Source organism: Hordeum vulgare, chromosome 3H, assembly GCF_904849725.1.
Source record: "Hordeum vulgare subsp. vulgare chromosome 3H, MorexV3_pseudomolecules_assembly, whole genome shotgun sequence".
In the NCBI taxonomy this organism is placed as follows: Eukaryota; Viridiplantae; Streptophyta; class Magnoliopsida; order Poales; family Poaceae; genus Hordeum; species Hordeum vulgare.
This window is the reverse complement of record NC_058520.1, coordinates 614467427-614479785: the sequence shown is the minus strand read 5'-3', so window position 1 is coordinate 614479785 and position 12359 is coordinate 614467427. Positions and strand designations below refer to the sequence as shown.

Below are 12359 nucleotides of genomic sequence, written 5' to 3'. Positions count from 1 at the left end.
GGTCTAGGGAAATCCTGGCAGTGAAATAGTACCACTGTAAAAGATATATTTTGGAAGTATATATCTGCCTATAGTTGCCAGAAATACTTTTATGCTGGTCCCTTGTTTAAGACATTGATCAACATCCAACGACTCAACTGACACCGTATCTACGAATTGAAAGTTAGCATGAATATCTCTTCTCCTCTCCTAATAATAATAAAGCACTTATGGCTTCTGTCGTATGTCGTTGGCTATTTTACAAAAAAATCCCTGCATTTCTTGGTATTCAACCCATAGTCCCCTGATAAGTCAATCAAATTGTTATGGACAATAAAAAAGAAAAAAGAATCCACAGAGTGACCTTGCCTTGCATCTCCACCTCCGGCGCATCTCCACCTGTCGCTCGCCACCGGCCCCCGCCGCAGTCCCCATCCCCCGCCATGCGCCGCCGCAGCCGTCCCCCGCCGGGCCCCGCCACAGCCGGCCTATGTCGCGTGCTGCTGCGTGCCGCCCCTGCCTGCTGCAGCCGGCACCCGTCACGGCGCCGCCAACGCCCCTCCGCCGTGCGCCTTCCCCACCCCTGCAGATCGAGCGGGGGCGCTCCCGAAAACGTTTCATTCAAGAGGCCTGCAGATCGAGCGGGGGCGCTCCCGATTAGATCGGGAGCAGGACAACGACAGCGGCGGCAAGCACACTCCCCGGGCGTGAGGAGGATAAGGAGGGGAGGCAGGGCCGCATGCGTCGGATGCGCGCCCTCGCCTGCAGTCGACACAGACGCATTGGCAGTCTATGGAGGCTCAGGTCGATGCAGGCGGACGAGGGGAGGGATCGTGAGGGCCCTTTGCTGCACCGGCGCACACACGCGTGAGCTGTTTCTCTGTTGTCGGACGGCTGCAGGAGGTGGCCAGCCTCGCCGGTCGATCCCAACCACCGCGTGTTGCTGCTGCCGATGTCGACAGCCAGACCATCCATTGGCGTGAGATCGAGGGACGGAGTGCTAAGGCCCGCGAGGTGCTGGAGCAGATTCTTCAGATGGCAGAGTTGAGCGACCCACACACAATGCCAGATGTGCTCAAGTGAAGCCATGGATCCGGTCCATCCATCTCAGAGCATATGAATCAAGAGAGTATCCATCATGTTCAAGTGATTTTAGGTGATTAATTAGCATGAGCATACGAGCGTCTTGCGCCCAAGGTGTATACATGTTCACGTAGTCAGCTCTTCATTTACCAATCGCCAAGCTCTGATCTATTTCATCCTTCCACAACCATCAGCACCCCTAAGCACCGGAGCAGAGCAAGGCTGCGCTGCGGCACCTTTATCCCTGATAAGCAATGGATCCCTTTCTCAGAGTTTGCATCGTTGTTTGCTTAGATTTGCCATCGTATCACCGTCAAACCTGTGCTACTTTTAGGCTGCTCGGTTCATGATTTCCTCCATTATAACGCCATCTTCGGTCAAAGCGTTAGCATGATAGAATGGAATTTGAAATTTGTTAGTGGTTTCGTTTTGGCGAACCAGCCTGGGCTAGATCACATCGTGTGCTAAAACTGTCCACTTTTGTTCATTACTATGTTCCTCTTATCAGTAAGATCTATTTGTGCTTGTTCATAGTTGATCAAAAGGTAAAGCTTCACTGTTGCTGCTGCTTTTGATGTTTTTTACCCATATATCAATTTGCAATCAACATCCATTTTTTCCTTCAAATGGTCAAATGTCGCCTTAATATTGCAGGATACCAGTCTCGTGCTGATGCTTCCTAGCTGTAGATCTGACGGTTTGTTGTTTTTGTTGATATAGGCCAAGGCAAATGACTACCGTTCTAGGATCTCTGGTCTGGGAGCTTGTGAAGAAGAACAATTGCTATTGATCTAGCAGTTTGGCAACAACAACGCCAAGGTCCAGTTCCGCAAGGAGCCTAATAACCTCTACAATGTCCGCTCCTACAAGTTCTCAGTTCCATAGCTCTTTTCACTTGCACTATTCTTGGCTGGCCCTAAGCTATTTACAATTTCCTCTGCAAGGCACTAACTTGTCGTGGTCTGATGTGGTTTTCAGGCTTAGTGAACAACAAGACCATGACGGTCCATCTATCAGCGGGAGAGGACAAGGATGGTGTCCTGTCCACGAATAAGACCAAGCAGGACACCCCTACCAAGCTGCAGCTCAAGCCTTTAATGTGCAAGTAGTTCGGCAAGATAGCCAAGCCTATCAAGAACCAGGTACTAACACCACAAAAATTCTACTTGAAAAGTTGGAATGCATATGTTACGCTTGGTTTCTATGTTGCAACTCTTTTGTTTGTGCACCTGCTCTTATAGCCATTAAACTATTTTGTGGATTGTACTGTTAACATTTAAGAAGTTTTTCTCTCATTGGAAATTTTGTTTTGGTCTTTGTTTTTAAATGGTGACCAAAGGTATTGCAGTAATTAGCCGTAACAACAAGGATATGAAGTGATCGATTGGTTATTCACTGAAATGCTTTTTTACGCTTGCCATGTGTTCAACCGGTTAAGAAAATGGGTTGTCGTTTTTTATAAAATTAGGTTATTTTGACAACTATTTTCATGTTAGTGAGCACATATTAGATTATTTTCATCCGTTGCAACGCACGGGCATTTTGCTAGTAATGTCTTACATAAGAATTGGACATATAAAAAGTCTTACCTGTCCAACTCCAGATTTCTATTTACTTGAACATCCTCAGTCTTTCGGTATTCTTTGAAATGAAATCTTCAACGTTATCCTCGTAATCAATCTTCTTCAACACTTCACTCTCGAGTCCAATTGTCACCAAATCATTGAATCTTTGTTGTGTCATAGTAGTACATATTTAAAAAAAAAGTTTTCAATATCTTCAATTTAGAAAAACTATTTTTTTCCAATGCAACTGTCACTGAAATGGTCAATAAAACTCTATATGAAATACTTACATTCGAAAAACAATCATGTTGCTTTAAAAAGTTCAAAATTTCAATAGGACTGATATTTTATTTCATCATAAAACTAAAGTTATACAGTAGTATAAATCAATTGGAGATCACGCGTCGATGTTTGACAATTGGACGAACCGTCTAACTCACCTGATTTTGGATGCTTAATCATTAATCGAGGATGTAAGAATTAATCTCTAACAAAGTAACAATCCCTGCCAATAATTAATTACAAAATTAGGAATTACGATTAGGAACCAAAGTTAGATGAAAAGAAGGCTAGAGTCGGTCACCAATCAATCCGACGAGACGATGTCGACGAGCCTGAAATTTATGAGAGGAGGCGAGGTTGCGAGGAAGGCAATGACAGCAGCGGTCTGTCGTCTTGTCGGTCTGAATCCGAATTCCGACGATCCTACCGATCTAACGACTAGAGACCGAGGGACGAGGCGGAGCCGCGGAGGCGTCGAGGCATCGAGAGGAGGCCCACGATCACAACAGGGTTTCCTTTCCTCAGGATCCCGAACAGTAGCGATCGAGTAGATTTTTTTTTTTGCGATTTAGCGATCGTGTAGGAGGAGTCGAGGAGTACTATCCCCGATCCCTTTTCAGCGCTCGTCCCTCGATGGACTTGTCGCCTCGAGCACTCGACTCCAGCCCACTTCAGTGCTTAGAGCATGGTTAATAGTATAGCCAACTGCTGGCTATAAGCCATCTTATAGCCCATCCTATAACTAGCTTGTACAATAGTGAGCTATAAAAGAGTACTACTTTTATCATATATGGCTCACCTTTCATTCTCACAAAGCACCTAGGAGCACGTGCTAGAGCTGGCTCTTCACGAAGAGCCCGCTTCCCTTCTCTCTCCTCTTCTCTCTCATCCAACTCAGTAAAAATATAGTATTTTAATTCTTACAGCCTGCTGATTGTACCTTATTGTACTTGCTCTAAGTGGTCTAGGACCACTTCAGTTTTTTTAATACTAGACCTATATAAAACTTTAGAGCCCTTCCGAATTTTGGGTCCTGTGCGGGCCAAACTTTTTATACCACTATGGGCCCGGCCCTGAACAGGAGGAGCTCTTCTTACTCATTCTACGGTCTCAGACGCGTGGATCGACAGGGCCTCCTCTCATAAGGACTTCGGCGCAAGTTTGTCAACGTTGTCGTTATAGGGCAACTCATTGACAATGGAGACCGCGTCGAGAAATCATTGACCGTTGTTCATGTGAGAACGCTATGACTATATGTCTCGACGCCACCATGGATTGGAGCCCGAGCTACGGTCGCCGCCAGATCTGGCATCACAGTGAGTGGACTTAGTTAGTGTGACGACGTCCGGTTGAAAACCGGTGGATGGTCAGACTATTGTTGAGTATATGAGCAAATTACTACAAGATTTAATCCATATAAATAATAAATAAATCATGACAACAATAGCATAGACGAAACTAATCATATAGACTAGCATAGTAAATGAGTAGATCGAATCTACGACACGAATTAGGCATTGAAATTCTAGCATGATCTCAAACAAAGAGGACAAGATCGCATATGGTACAGCGGATGTCGAACCGCCGGTGATGATGTTGTCGCCCATATCGTTGATGAAGAGGTTGCCGAGGTCAGGGAAGAAGTCGTCGTTCGGAAAGCTGTCGCTACCAGCAGTTGCCCAAGTGCTCTTTCCAAAAACCTGATCGCCGCTAGGGTTAGCAGGGACCTCGCGTATATATATGCGCGGTAGGGCGGAGAGACGTGGAATGGACCCACGTATGAGCTCGGCTCGGCTCAATCCCGCAACCCGCAGCACGGCGCGTCGGGACGAGGTGTGACGAGGCGAGCGATGAGGAGAAGTATGTGAGGGCCTCTTCTTTTCGCACTCTCTTACAACTGCTCGAAGAGCTCACTTAGAAAGAGATGAACTTTCTCCCAACTAGCAATATGAGATTAAATTTTAGCCCCACTCACACCACACACACAACCAACATAAATGGACCGTTTTAGATTTTGAGTTGGTCCGACATGCCAAACTTTTGTACATCGCTAGTTTGTCCCTTGATTTAGGGTTATATTGGGTTTTCGAATTTCTGCTTGTGTCTATCCCAATATGGAAGCAACTCCAATAGTTCAACTTTTCATAAAGTTGTTTAGGTACTACAAAAATAGCGCGTTATAACGCCACGAATAGCACGCCATAGCGTATAGAGAATTGTCTCGTTAAATGGGGTAAGTATATAATATATCCCTAATAGCACGCTATAACACGCTATAGGATGCTAATAGCATATTTTCAGGAGTGATGCTATTTTGTATAGATCGCTATTGTTTCCTTGATTTTACGTGACAATCACATAATTTACAGGAAGTTATCCGATGGCCTTTTTTTCTTAGTTCCCGTAAAAGTTCTTCCACAGAATTCAAATTTATTCTTTTGAAATAAAAACTAGCTAAATAACCCAGGGCCCGTAAGTCAGTGATAAGGTGAGTGGCATGATATCGTGGAGTGGTGGCATGGCCACGGGGTGGCCTCATGGCATGGCAGCGCGCTCTAGACAGCGAGACAGCGCGGGCCCCATGATTCTTTCTAGGAAGGCCATCTTCCCGTAAAATTATTATGGGGCGAGGAAGGTGAGTGTATGGGATCCTGTATTTTTTTGGTTTATAGGAGCTGTTCGAGCATTTTTCGTCGGAAAACAATCAAAATCAACGGGTTCATACTACCCACGTGCAAACCGCATCCATCGAGTGCCATGTGTCTAGGTGGCCCAACACCTCTTGGATCTTATCCTTTCCCTGAAACGCCATGAACGATCCAAAATTCATTGCTATTTTTTTGTTTCCTTCTCACGTCTCTCTCCTTCTTGTTCTCCTCTAGCTATGGAAACGCCATCCATCTGCTCCGCTCACATCACCGCCACTCCGTCGCAAGTACTGCAAGACGGGGAGGGGCGCTTGGTGTTTGCCTCAGGCGAGCGGTGTGTGCTCCAACAGGCGGGCTCGCCGGTTGCAATGGAGCAGTGCTGGAGTCCCTCGGAGCTGCGACGGAGCATCACCGGGGTCGAATGATGGTGCAGTGATCTGTCTATCTCCCTCTCAATCCAGGAGTCAAGGTATCGAATTCCTTTGATTTCAGGTAAGAAACTGCCATGATTATTATTGCACTCTTCGGATGTTGATGAAATGCTTGCACAATTTCATCATCTTGGCTTTAGCATCTCAGGAAAGATTCGACCTTTTTCAATAGAACTTGGGGCTTCTTAATGCTATTTTTGGTAATGCAACAGAGATGGTTATCTCTATATATGCACTAAAAAATGGAACTATTTTGTTGTTCACCAATCACTACTAGGCTCTGCATTGCCACACGTGATTTTAGTTCTTGGGTGTGATTTGTTTGTGAGTGGGTTTGCGCATCCTAATGAAGATCATCTCTTTAATAAAGTATCATTAAACAAAGTAGTTTTTATTTTCCACAATATGTTTTTGTATTATAGCATGTTACCTATGAAGTACCATTAAATACACAATAAATTACCATTAAAGTACCATTAAATACACATTCATATTATAGCATTATTTGTTTCACCGTATTTGTTTAGACTTGTTTCACGGTATGCTTCAGTTAGGAACTACCACTATTTGTTAAAACTGATGGTGACACTCGCTTAAGTAAAGACATTAAAGATTTGAGTCTGGATAAAACTGAATATTTGTCTTATACATTTGTTGTCATTGCAAATATTATTAATTTTGCTTTGGAGTTCCTGGTATGGACCGTTGGATAAGAGGTACTTTTATTATTCAATAACACTTACTTTGCAATATTTATGTTAGTCGACTTGGCTTGCACAATATAGATTAATGACGAATATTAATGATTTTGCTTTCGAGTTCCTGGTGAGGACTATTTGATTATATGTATTTTATTATTTAATATTGTATTAAGAATTATAAGTATGTGTTAGTATGAGCTTGCGATTGCATAAGAAATATTATTTATCATATGTATTATATATTTCTGAACATTTGTTGACACGTGCGTTACACGTGCTCGATTACTAGTATGGGTAAGCAGTGGAGGACTCCCGAAGACGATAACGATTTGCCGTTAGACGAGAAAGAAGAAGAAGTACCGTCTAGCGAAGATGCACTGTTAGACAAACATGTACCGCTAGATGAAGAAGAAGAAGATGTAAACCTAGACGAAGAAGAAGATGTCCAGCATGCTCATCACGAGGACGCCTACCCCGGCCCCTCTATTGAAACCTCTCCACAGTCGCAGGTAATTAGCTTTTCCCACCATGTTTTTCTAGTCGATCGGCCGGGATCGGGATTTTACGATTGATTTGTGAATGAACCAAGGATGTGGATAAGCAGTGGAGGACCCTCGAGGACGAAGACGATCTGCCGTTAGACGCAGAATGCACCGTTTGACGAAGACGATCTACCACCTTATTTCGTCAAACTTTGGGATGGTGCCCGTTTCGACAAGTACGTATGCATATATCCAGCATCTTATCTTATTTTGCAACAGGATTTTTACTCGTTTGCTTGGATCGATGTAGTGAACTTAGTCGACCGCACAACCAATCGAATCGAATCACAAAACATGTTGGGTTTAGTCCCACATCGGTTGTGGGAGGAGACATAACACGACTTATAAAGGTGAGGGTGTTCCCTCCTAAAAGGCTAGTATTTTGGGGGGAGAGGGCACAAGGCCTTTCATAAATCGGTGTTGCTCTTTGATTGAGCCTGTTGAGGCATGTGGGTCGGAAACGCTGGTGTTAGCGGACCCGGGATTGCGTAACAAGTGGTATCAGAACCCAAATGTCCGGAATAAATCTTGATGGACTCACGGATGGTCGGTCATGATAGGAGAAGTCCAACTCACCAACTGAGGGAGCTGGCCTATTAAACCTACAATGTCCACAAGGTACGATATGAGGCCTTTTTTTTTGGACTTAACTAGGGAGCGGCGCCGCACATAAGTTTTCGCACATAAGTTTTCCCATGCGGCGGCTTCCTTTCATCAATTATTTGCATGCATGCAATATTACACAAGCATGACATCATTAAATATTCTTTTTTATAATGCATTTAAAAAGATTTATCTTTCAGACCGTTATCTCAATTAATGATCCGCTTTCACCATTGACTTTTTCGCAAAGAGATCTTCAAAACTAGATCCCATGTCGCTACGTTTCGATAACTTTTATTTTCATCGATACTTGCTAGATTATTATCTCTTACTTGTCGCATTATTTGTCACATAGTTCTCACATTAAATCAACTTGATTATCAGGCTTATGAATGTCAATATACCCCACTAAAAAATTGATTCATTGTACTTGTGCTAGTTCATGCATTTACTTGTTTATTGTTAGTGCTCTAATACCCACTTTTAGCTTCACATAGCATTGCAATGCTTAACAAGTATAAAATTATTGCCCTGATAATTATGTATAATTTTTGTGACAACTATACACTCGTAAGATGACAACTATGATGACATAAATGTGGCAACTAGGAACGACGAAAAAATAATCAATAAAACATGTCAACATGAGATCTTATTTTGAAGGTCTCGTCGAGACGAACCTAACGGTGAAGACGGATCTCCAATCAAATTATTAATCTGTGAGATAAATCATTTCTAAAATTCAAAAAGGCATTTAATGCGATGATGTAAGCATGTGGTGAAAGATTTTTGCATGCGCATGGAGCCGCTGCATGAGAAAGCTATGGTGCGGCGCTTCTCTTTATAATTTCATTTTTTTAGAAAATGAGGATATACCCCCGGCCTCTGCATCTGGATGATGCATGCAACCATTTTATTAATTATTCTCAAAAAACTTACAAAGCAATACATCAGTAAGCCTCAAGCCACCATCTTGGTAACACATGCCTCTACTCCTATCCCCATGATGAAGGTGTGCCGAATGTCCGAGCCTAATACCAAACAAACATCGCACCAAACCCTAACATCTAAAGCCGGATGCCCCAGCCCAGCCACATACCGGGACTGGGTCCAAACCGGTCCGACGCACAGGCCGTTGCCGCCGTCTTCCACCAACCCATCTCCAGAGCTGGTATTGATGCAGCGACCTTGCCAGGCCTGCCGTTGATGCCACCACGGTGCCAGACAGCTCCACCATCCTGCACGTATTCATCCACATGCGGCCGTCGGCGAAACTCTGCAGCACCATTCCGCCGGGATCCGCCATCGGCCTTGCGGTGAATGTAACACCGCTCTTCCTCTTGTCCCGTCCAGCCAACACTTGCTCCAAAATGATGGCCCCAGCAGGGAGAACAACACTGAAAGCGTTGCCATGGTCCGATCCGGTAGACCCAGATCTAGGGTTTCCCCCGGAACATCCCTATCAAGTTGACGTGACCTGCAATGACGATGCCTCGAGAATGGAACGACGTCCGAGATGCCGCCATCGTCCGCCAAGACCGCATTCAGGCATGATTTTCACCGGAAGCCACGTCGTCCCGATCTCGCGGCTGGCTGGAACCGCGCGGAGCCTCGCCATGAAGACGTACGCCGCCGTCGGTGCTTCGGCAGAGATCCTTCATCCCCTCACCGGTCCCCCACGCGCCGCCGGTCGGCACATGGCCATCCCATGGTGGATCCACCGATCGAGGCGTTGGATCCGCAGCCACCACCGCCACCATCTCCACACAGATCAGCCAACCCCGCCGAAAGGGGCACTGCCACCACCGCCGTCCTTCAGGGCCGCCGCTCCGCCGGACATGGAGCTTCGGCCACTGCCACATAGCATAGGGTCGCCACCCTCGGACTCCCACGTGAGGTGCCCCTGCCGCCTCAGATGGGATTTCGCAGCAACCACCCGCCCCGCCACCGCCGGCCCACGCCGGCGGCAGCGGCGGCAGGAGGAGGCGCGAGGGGCGTCCTGCGGCGCTAGGGTTCAGGGGCCCCTAGCGTCGCCCAGGGGAGGCGACGTGAGGGGGTACCTTTTGTGTTTCAAAAAACAGTCGTAGGCCTGTAATGTGCAAAACTCAGAAATTATTATTGCCTAGCTTGATTGACATAACCCAAAAAGTTTAATTGCTCTATCTGTAATTTAGATGCATCAATAGCTTGTGCACACACATTTACATGTTTTACATTTTTTTGGCTGCCCCGGTTGTTTCAATAAGGATAACTTGAAAACATCTCCTAATCACTACAATATCCATTGCGTGAATCTCAAGTTGGGCGGCGAACATATTATATGTACCACTTATGTTATAATATCTCTTATCATTTTTGGCTGCTACTGCTTTCTTTACATAAGAAAATCTAATCATCATGTCCTCTATTTTGTATTTGCTGAGGCAGCTTTCTTTTCATCCGCACCATTTTTTCAGAACTGCAACAACTCAACTCATGATTAATTGATTACCCGTTTATCCTTTTTTCTCATGCAGTTTTGACACAAGGTTGGAGACTTGGGATGATCCCACTCCAAGGAAATTAAAATCTATTACTGTGAAGGATTTTGACGCAGCTTTTGCTAAGGGTTGTGTGGAGCTTGTTAGGAAAATTAGAGAGGATGATCGCAAGAGGGTGATGATGGCACTTGAAGTCTATACCAAGCGAAATAACATGCAGGTCACCATCCATATCAGTCAATAATTAGTATTCTAGTAATTCTTACTCCCTCCGTTCCTAAATATAAGTCTTTCTAGAGATTTCACTAGTAGACTACATACGGATGTATATAGACATACTTTAAAGTATAGATTCATTTATTTTGCTTCATATGTAGAGTCTTAGTGGAATATCTTAAAAGACTTATATTTAGGAACGGAGGGAGTACATGATTACATTACTCTGTTAATGCTACGTCTATTTTTTTTTTCAAGAATGCACATGTAGTTTACTATTTATCTTAACCAAGTCACATTAATTAGTTAGTTAGTCTTGTTCAGTTTTCACAATGGACGTGCAGTTTACTAATGTGAATCTAGCCACAATAGTGAGTTTTTTTAATCTTTTGCAAGTGAGACCACTGATTTAGCCGATTATTCAAGCTAGCTGCAGAACCGAAATACAATTTACTACTCCCTCCGTCCCAAAATTCTTATCTTATGTTTGTCTAGAAATGAATGTATCAAAATACTAAAACGTGACTAGATACATTCATATCTAGATAAATCTAAGACAAGAATTTTGAGACGGAGGGAGTATTTATCTGAAGTGGGCCTGTAATATTGACATGCATTTCTATTATATTGGTGGAAGTGAAAGAAAGTAACATTTTACTTGACGAGGACGCAGAAAGCTATTTGCATTTCAACTTTGTAGTGAAAGGACTTGATGGTAAGCAAACAACGTTTTTTGCTGAATCGCGTCTTAAGATCATCGATGAGAAAGATGTTCTTCTCTGCACGCCTTTGGGAGAGGATGACTTCAAGCTATCAAAAGAGAATGACCAAGGTATCTTGATATTTTCTTTTAACTTTTTATGCTAGTACTACACTTTGCTCTAACTGTGAACGTTATTTTTAACTATTTTTTTATTTGCTTTAGCCATTTACTAATACCTTGTCTTTCTTTTTAAGCCTGTTGTAAAGGGTGCGAAGATCGGGCTAAAGGTCTCATACATCCCTGTTGTGGTAGCCATTTAGTTGGACATAATGAAGAGCCTGATGAGGATTGGATGTAGTGAGATGTTTATGGAAAATCCACCTTAGAGCTCGCCATCCATGGAGCCTGAAGTTGGACAATTAAAAAAATATCACTTCTAAGTTTTAGAAAATTCTGAAAAAACCCCCATTATATGCATAGGGATGTAATATACATGTGTGTAAAATTATTTGTGCGGCTCCTCTTGGTTTGGCGTATGGACCCGATTGCTTTTTGCAAGAAAAAATCATAATGACCTGATTGAACTTATAGGGAACTGATTGTTTTTTAACTTATAGGGACTCCATTGCTTTTAGAAAAATGTTTGCAATGCTTTCAAGAGTGTTTGAAGGGGTTATTCTATATAATATGAGGACATGTTTCAAAATTTGTAAAATAACTAGGGATTGAAGATTTTTTTTAATATGAGGAACCGACATGTAGGCCCCACATGTAAGTTAAAGGTCAAACAAGCATTTATCTTGTGCGCGGGCCCTAATTTTCATAAAACTAATCAAATATTAAACACTTGGTCATTGTAGTTTTTTGAAAGAATAAACATTGATATGGTAGATATCTGCGACAAAAGAAAAGTGGTGTTTTTGACATAGCATATTATCAAAATTCTTCAAAATATCGTTAATAACGATGCGTTTGGATGTCTGTATTGGAGATGTCCGTATTGAGTTGATTTCAATTCCAATTCAGTGTGAAAACTGTAATGAACATGAATACGAATTCGCTTGTTTGGATGCTCATAGAATTGTCTTATGGTATCTCAATGAATTTCCAATACCAAATCATGTTT

General features: G+C 43.4%; 1 long non-coding RNA gene across 5 annotated transcripts; it reads left to right on the top strand.

The window, feature by feature from the left end:
- The first annotated feature begins 473 nt into the window (after positions 1-473).
- Positions 474-11867, top strand: LOC123445682. Of its 5 annotated transcripts, none has more exons than XR_006631137.1 (9): positions 474-1917; positions 2041-2204; positions 5792-6049; positions 6979-7198; positions 7279-7407; positions 7482-7849; positions 10351-10534; positions 11231-11362; positions 11488-11867. It is a non-coding gene; the product is annotated as an uncharacterized LOC123445682 (long non-coding RNA). The 5 variants fall into 5 exon arrangements; XR_006631136.1 differs by lacking the exon at positions 7482-7849 and having other exon boundaries at positions 477-1135; positions 1783-1917; XR_006631139.1 differs by lacking the exon at positions 7482-7849 and having other exon boundaries at positions 478-1881.
- The last annotated feature ends 492 nt before the right edge of the window (positions 11868-12359 follow it).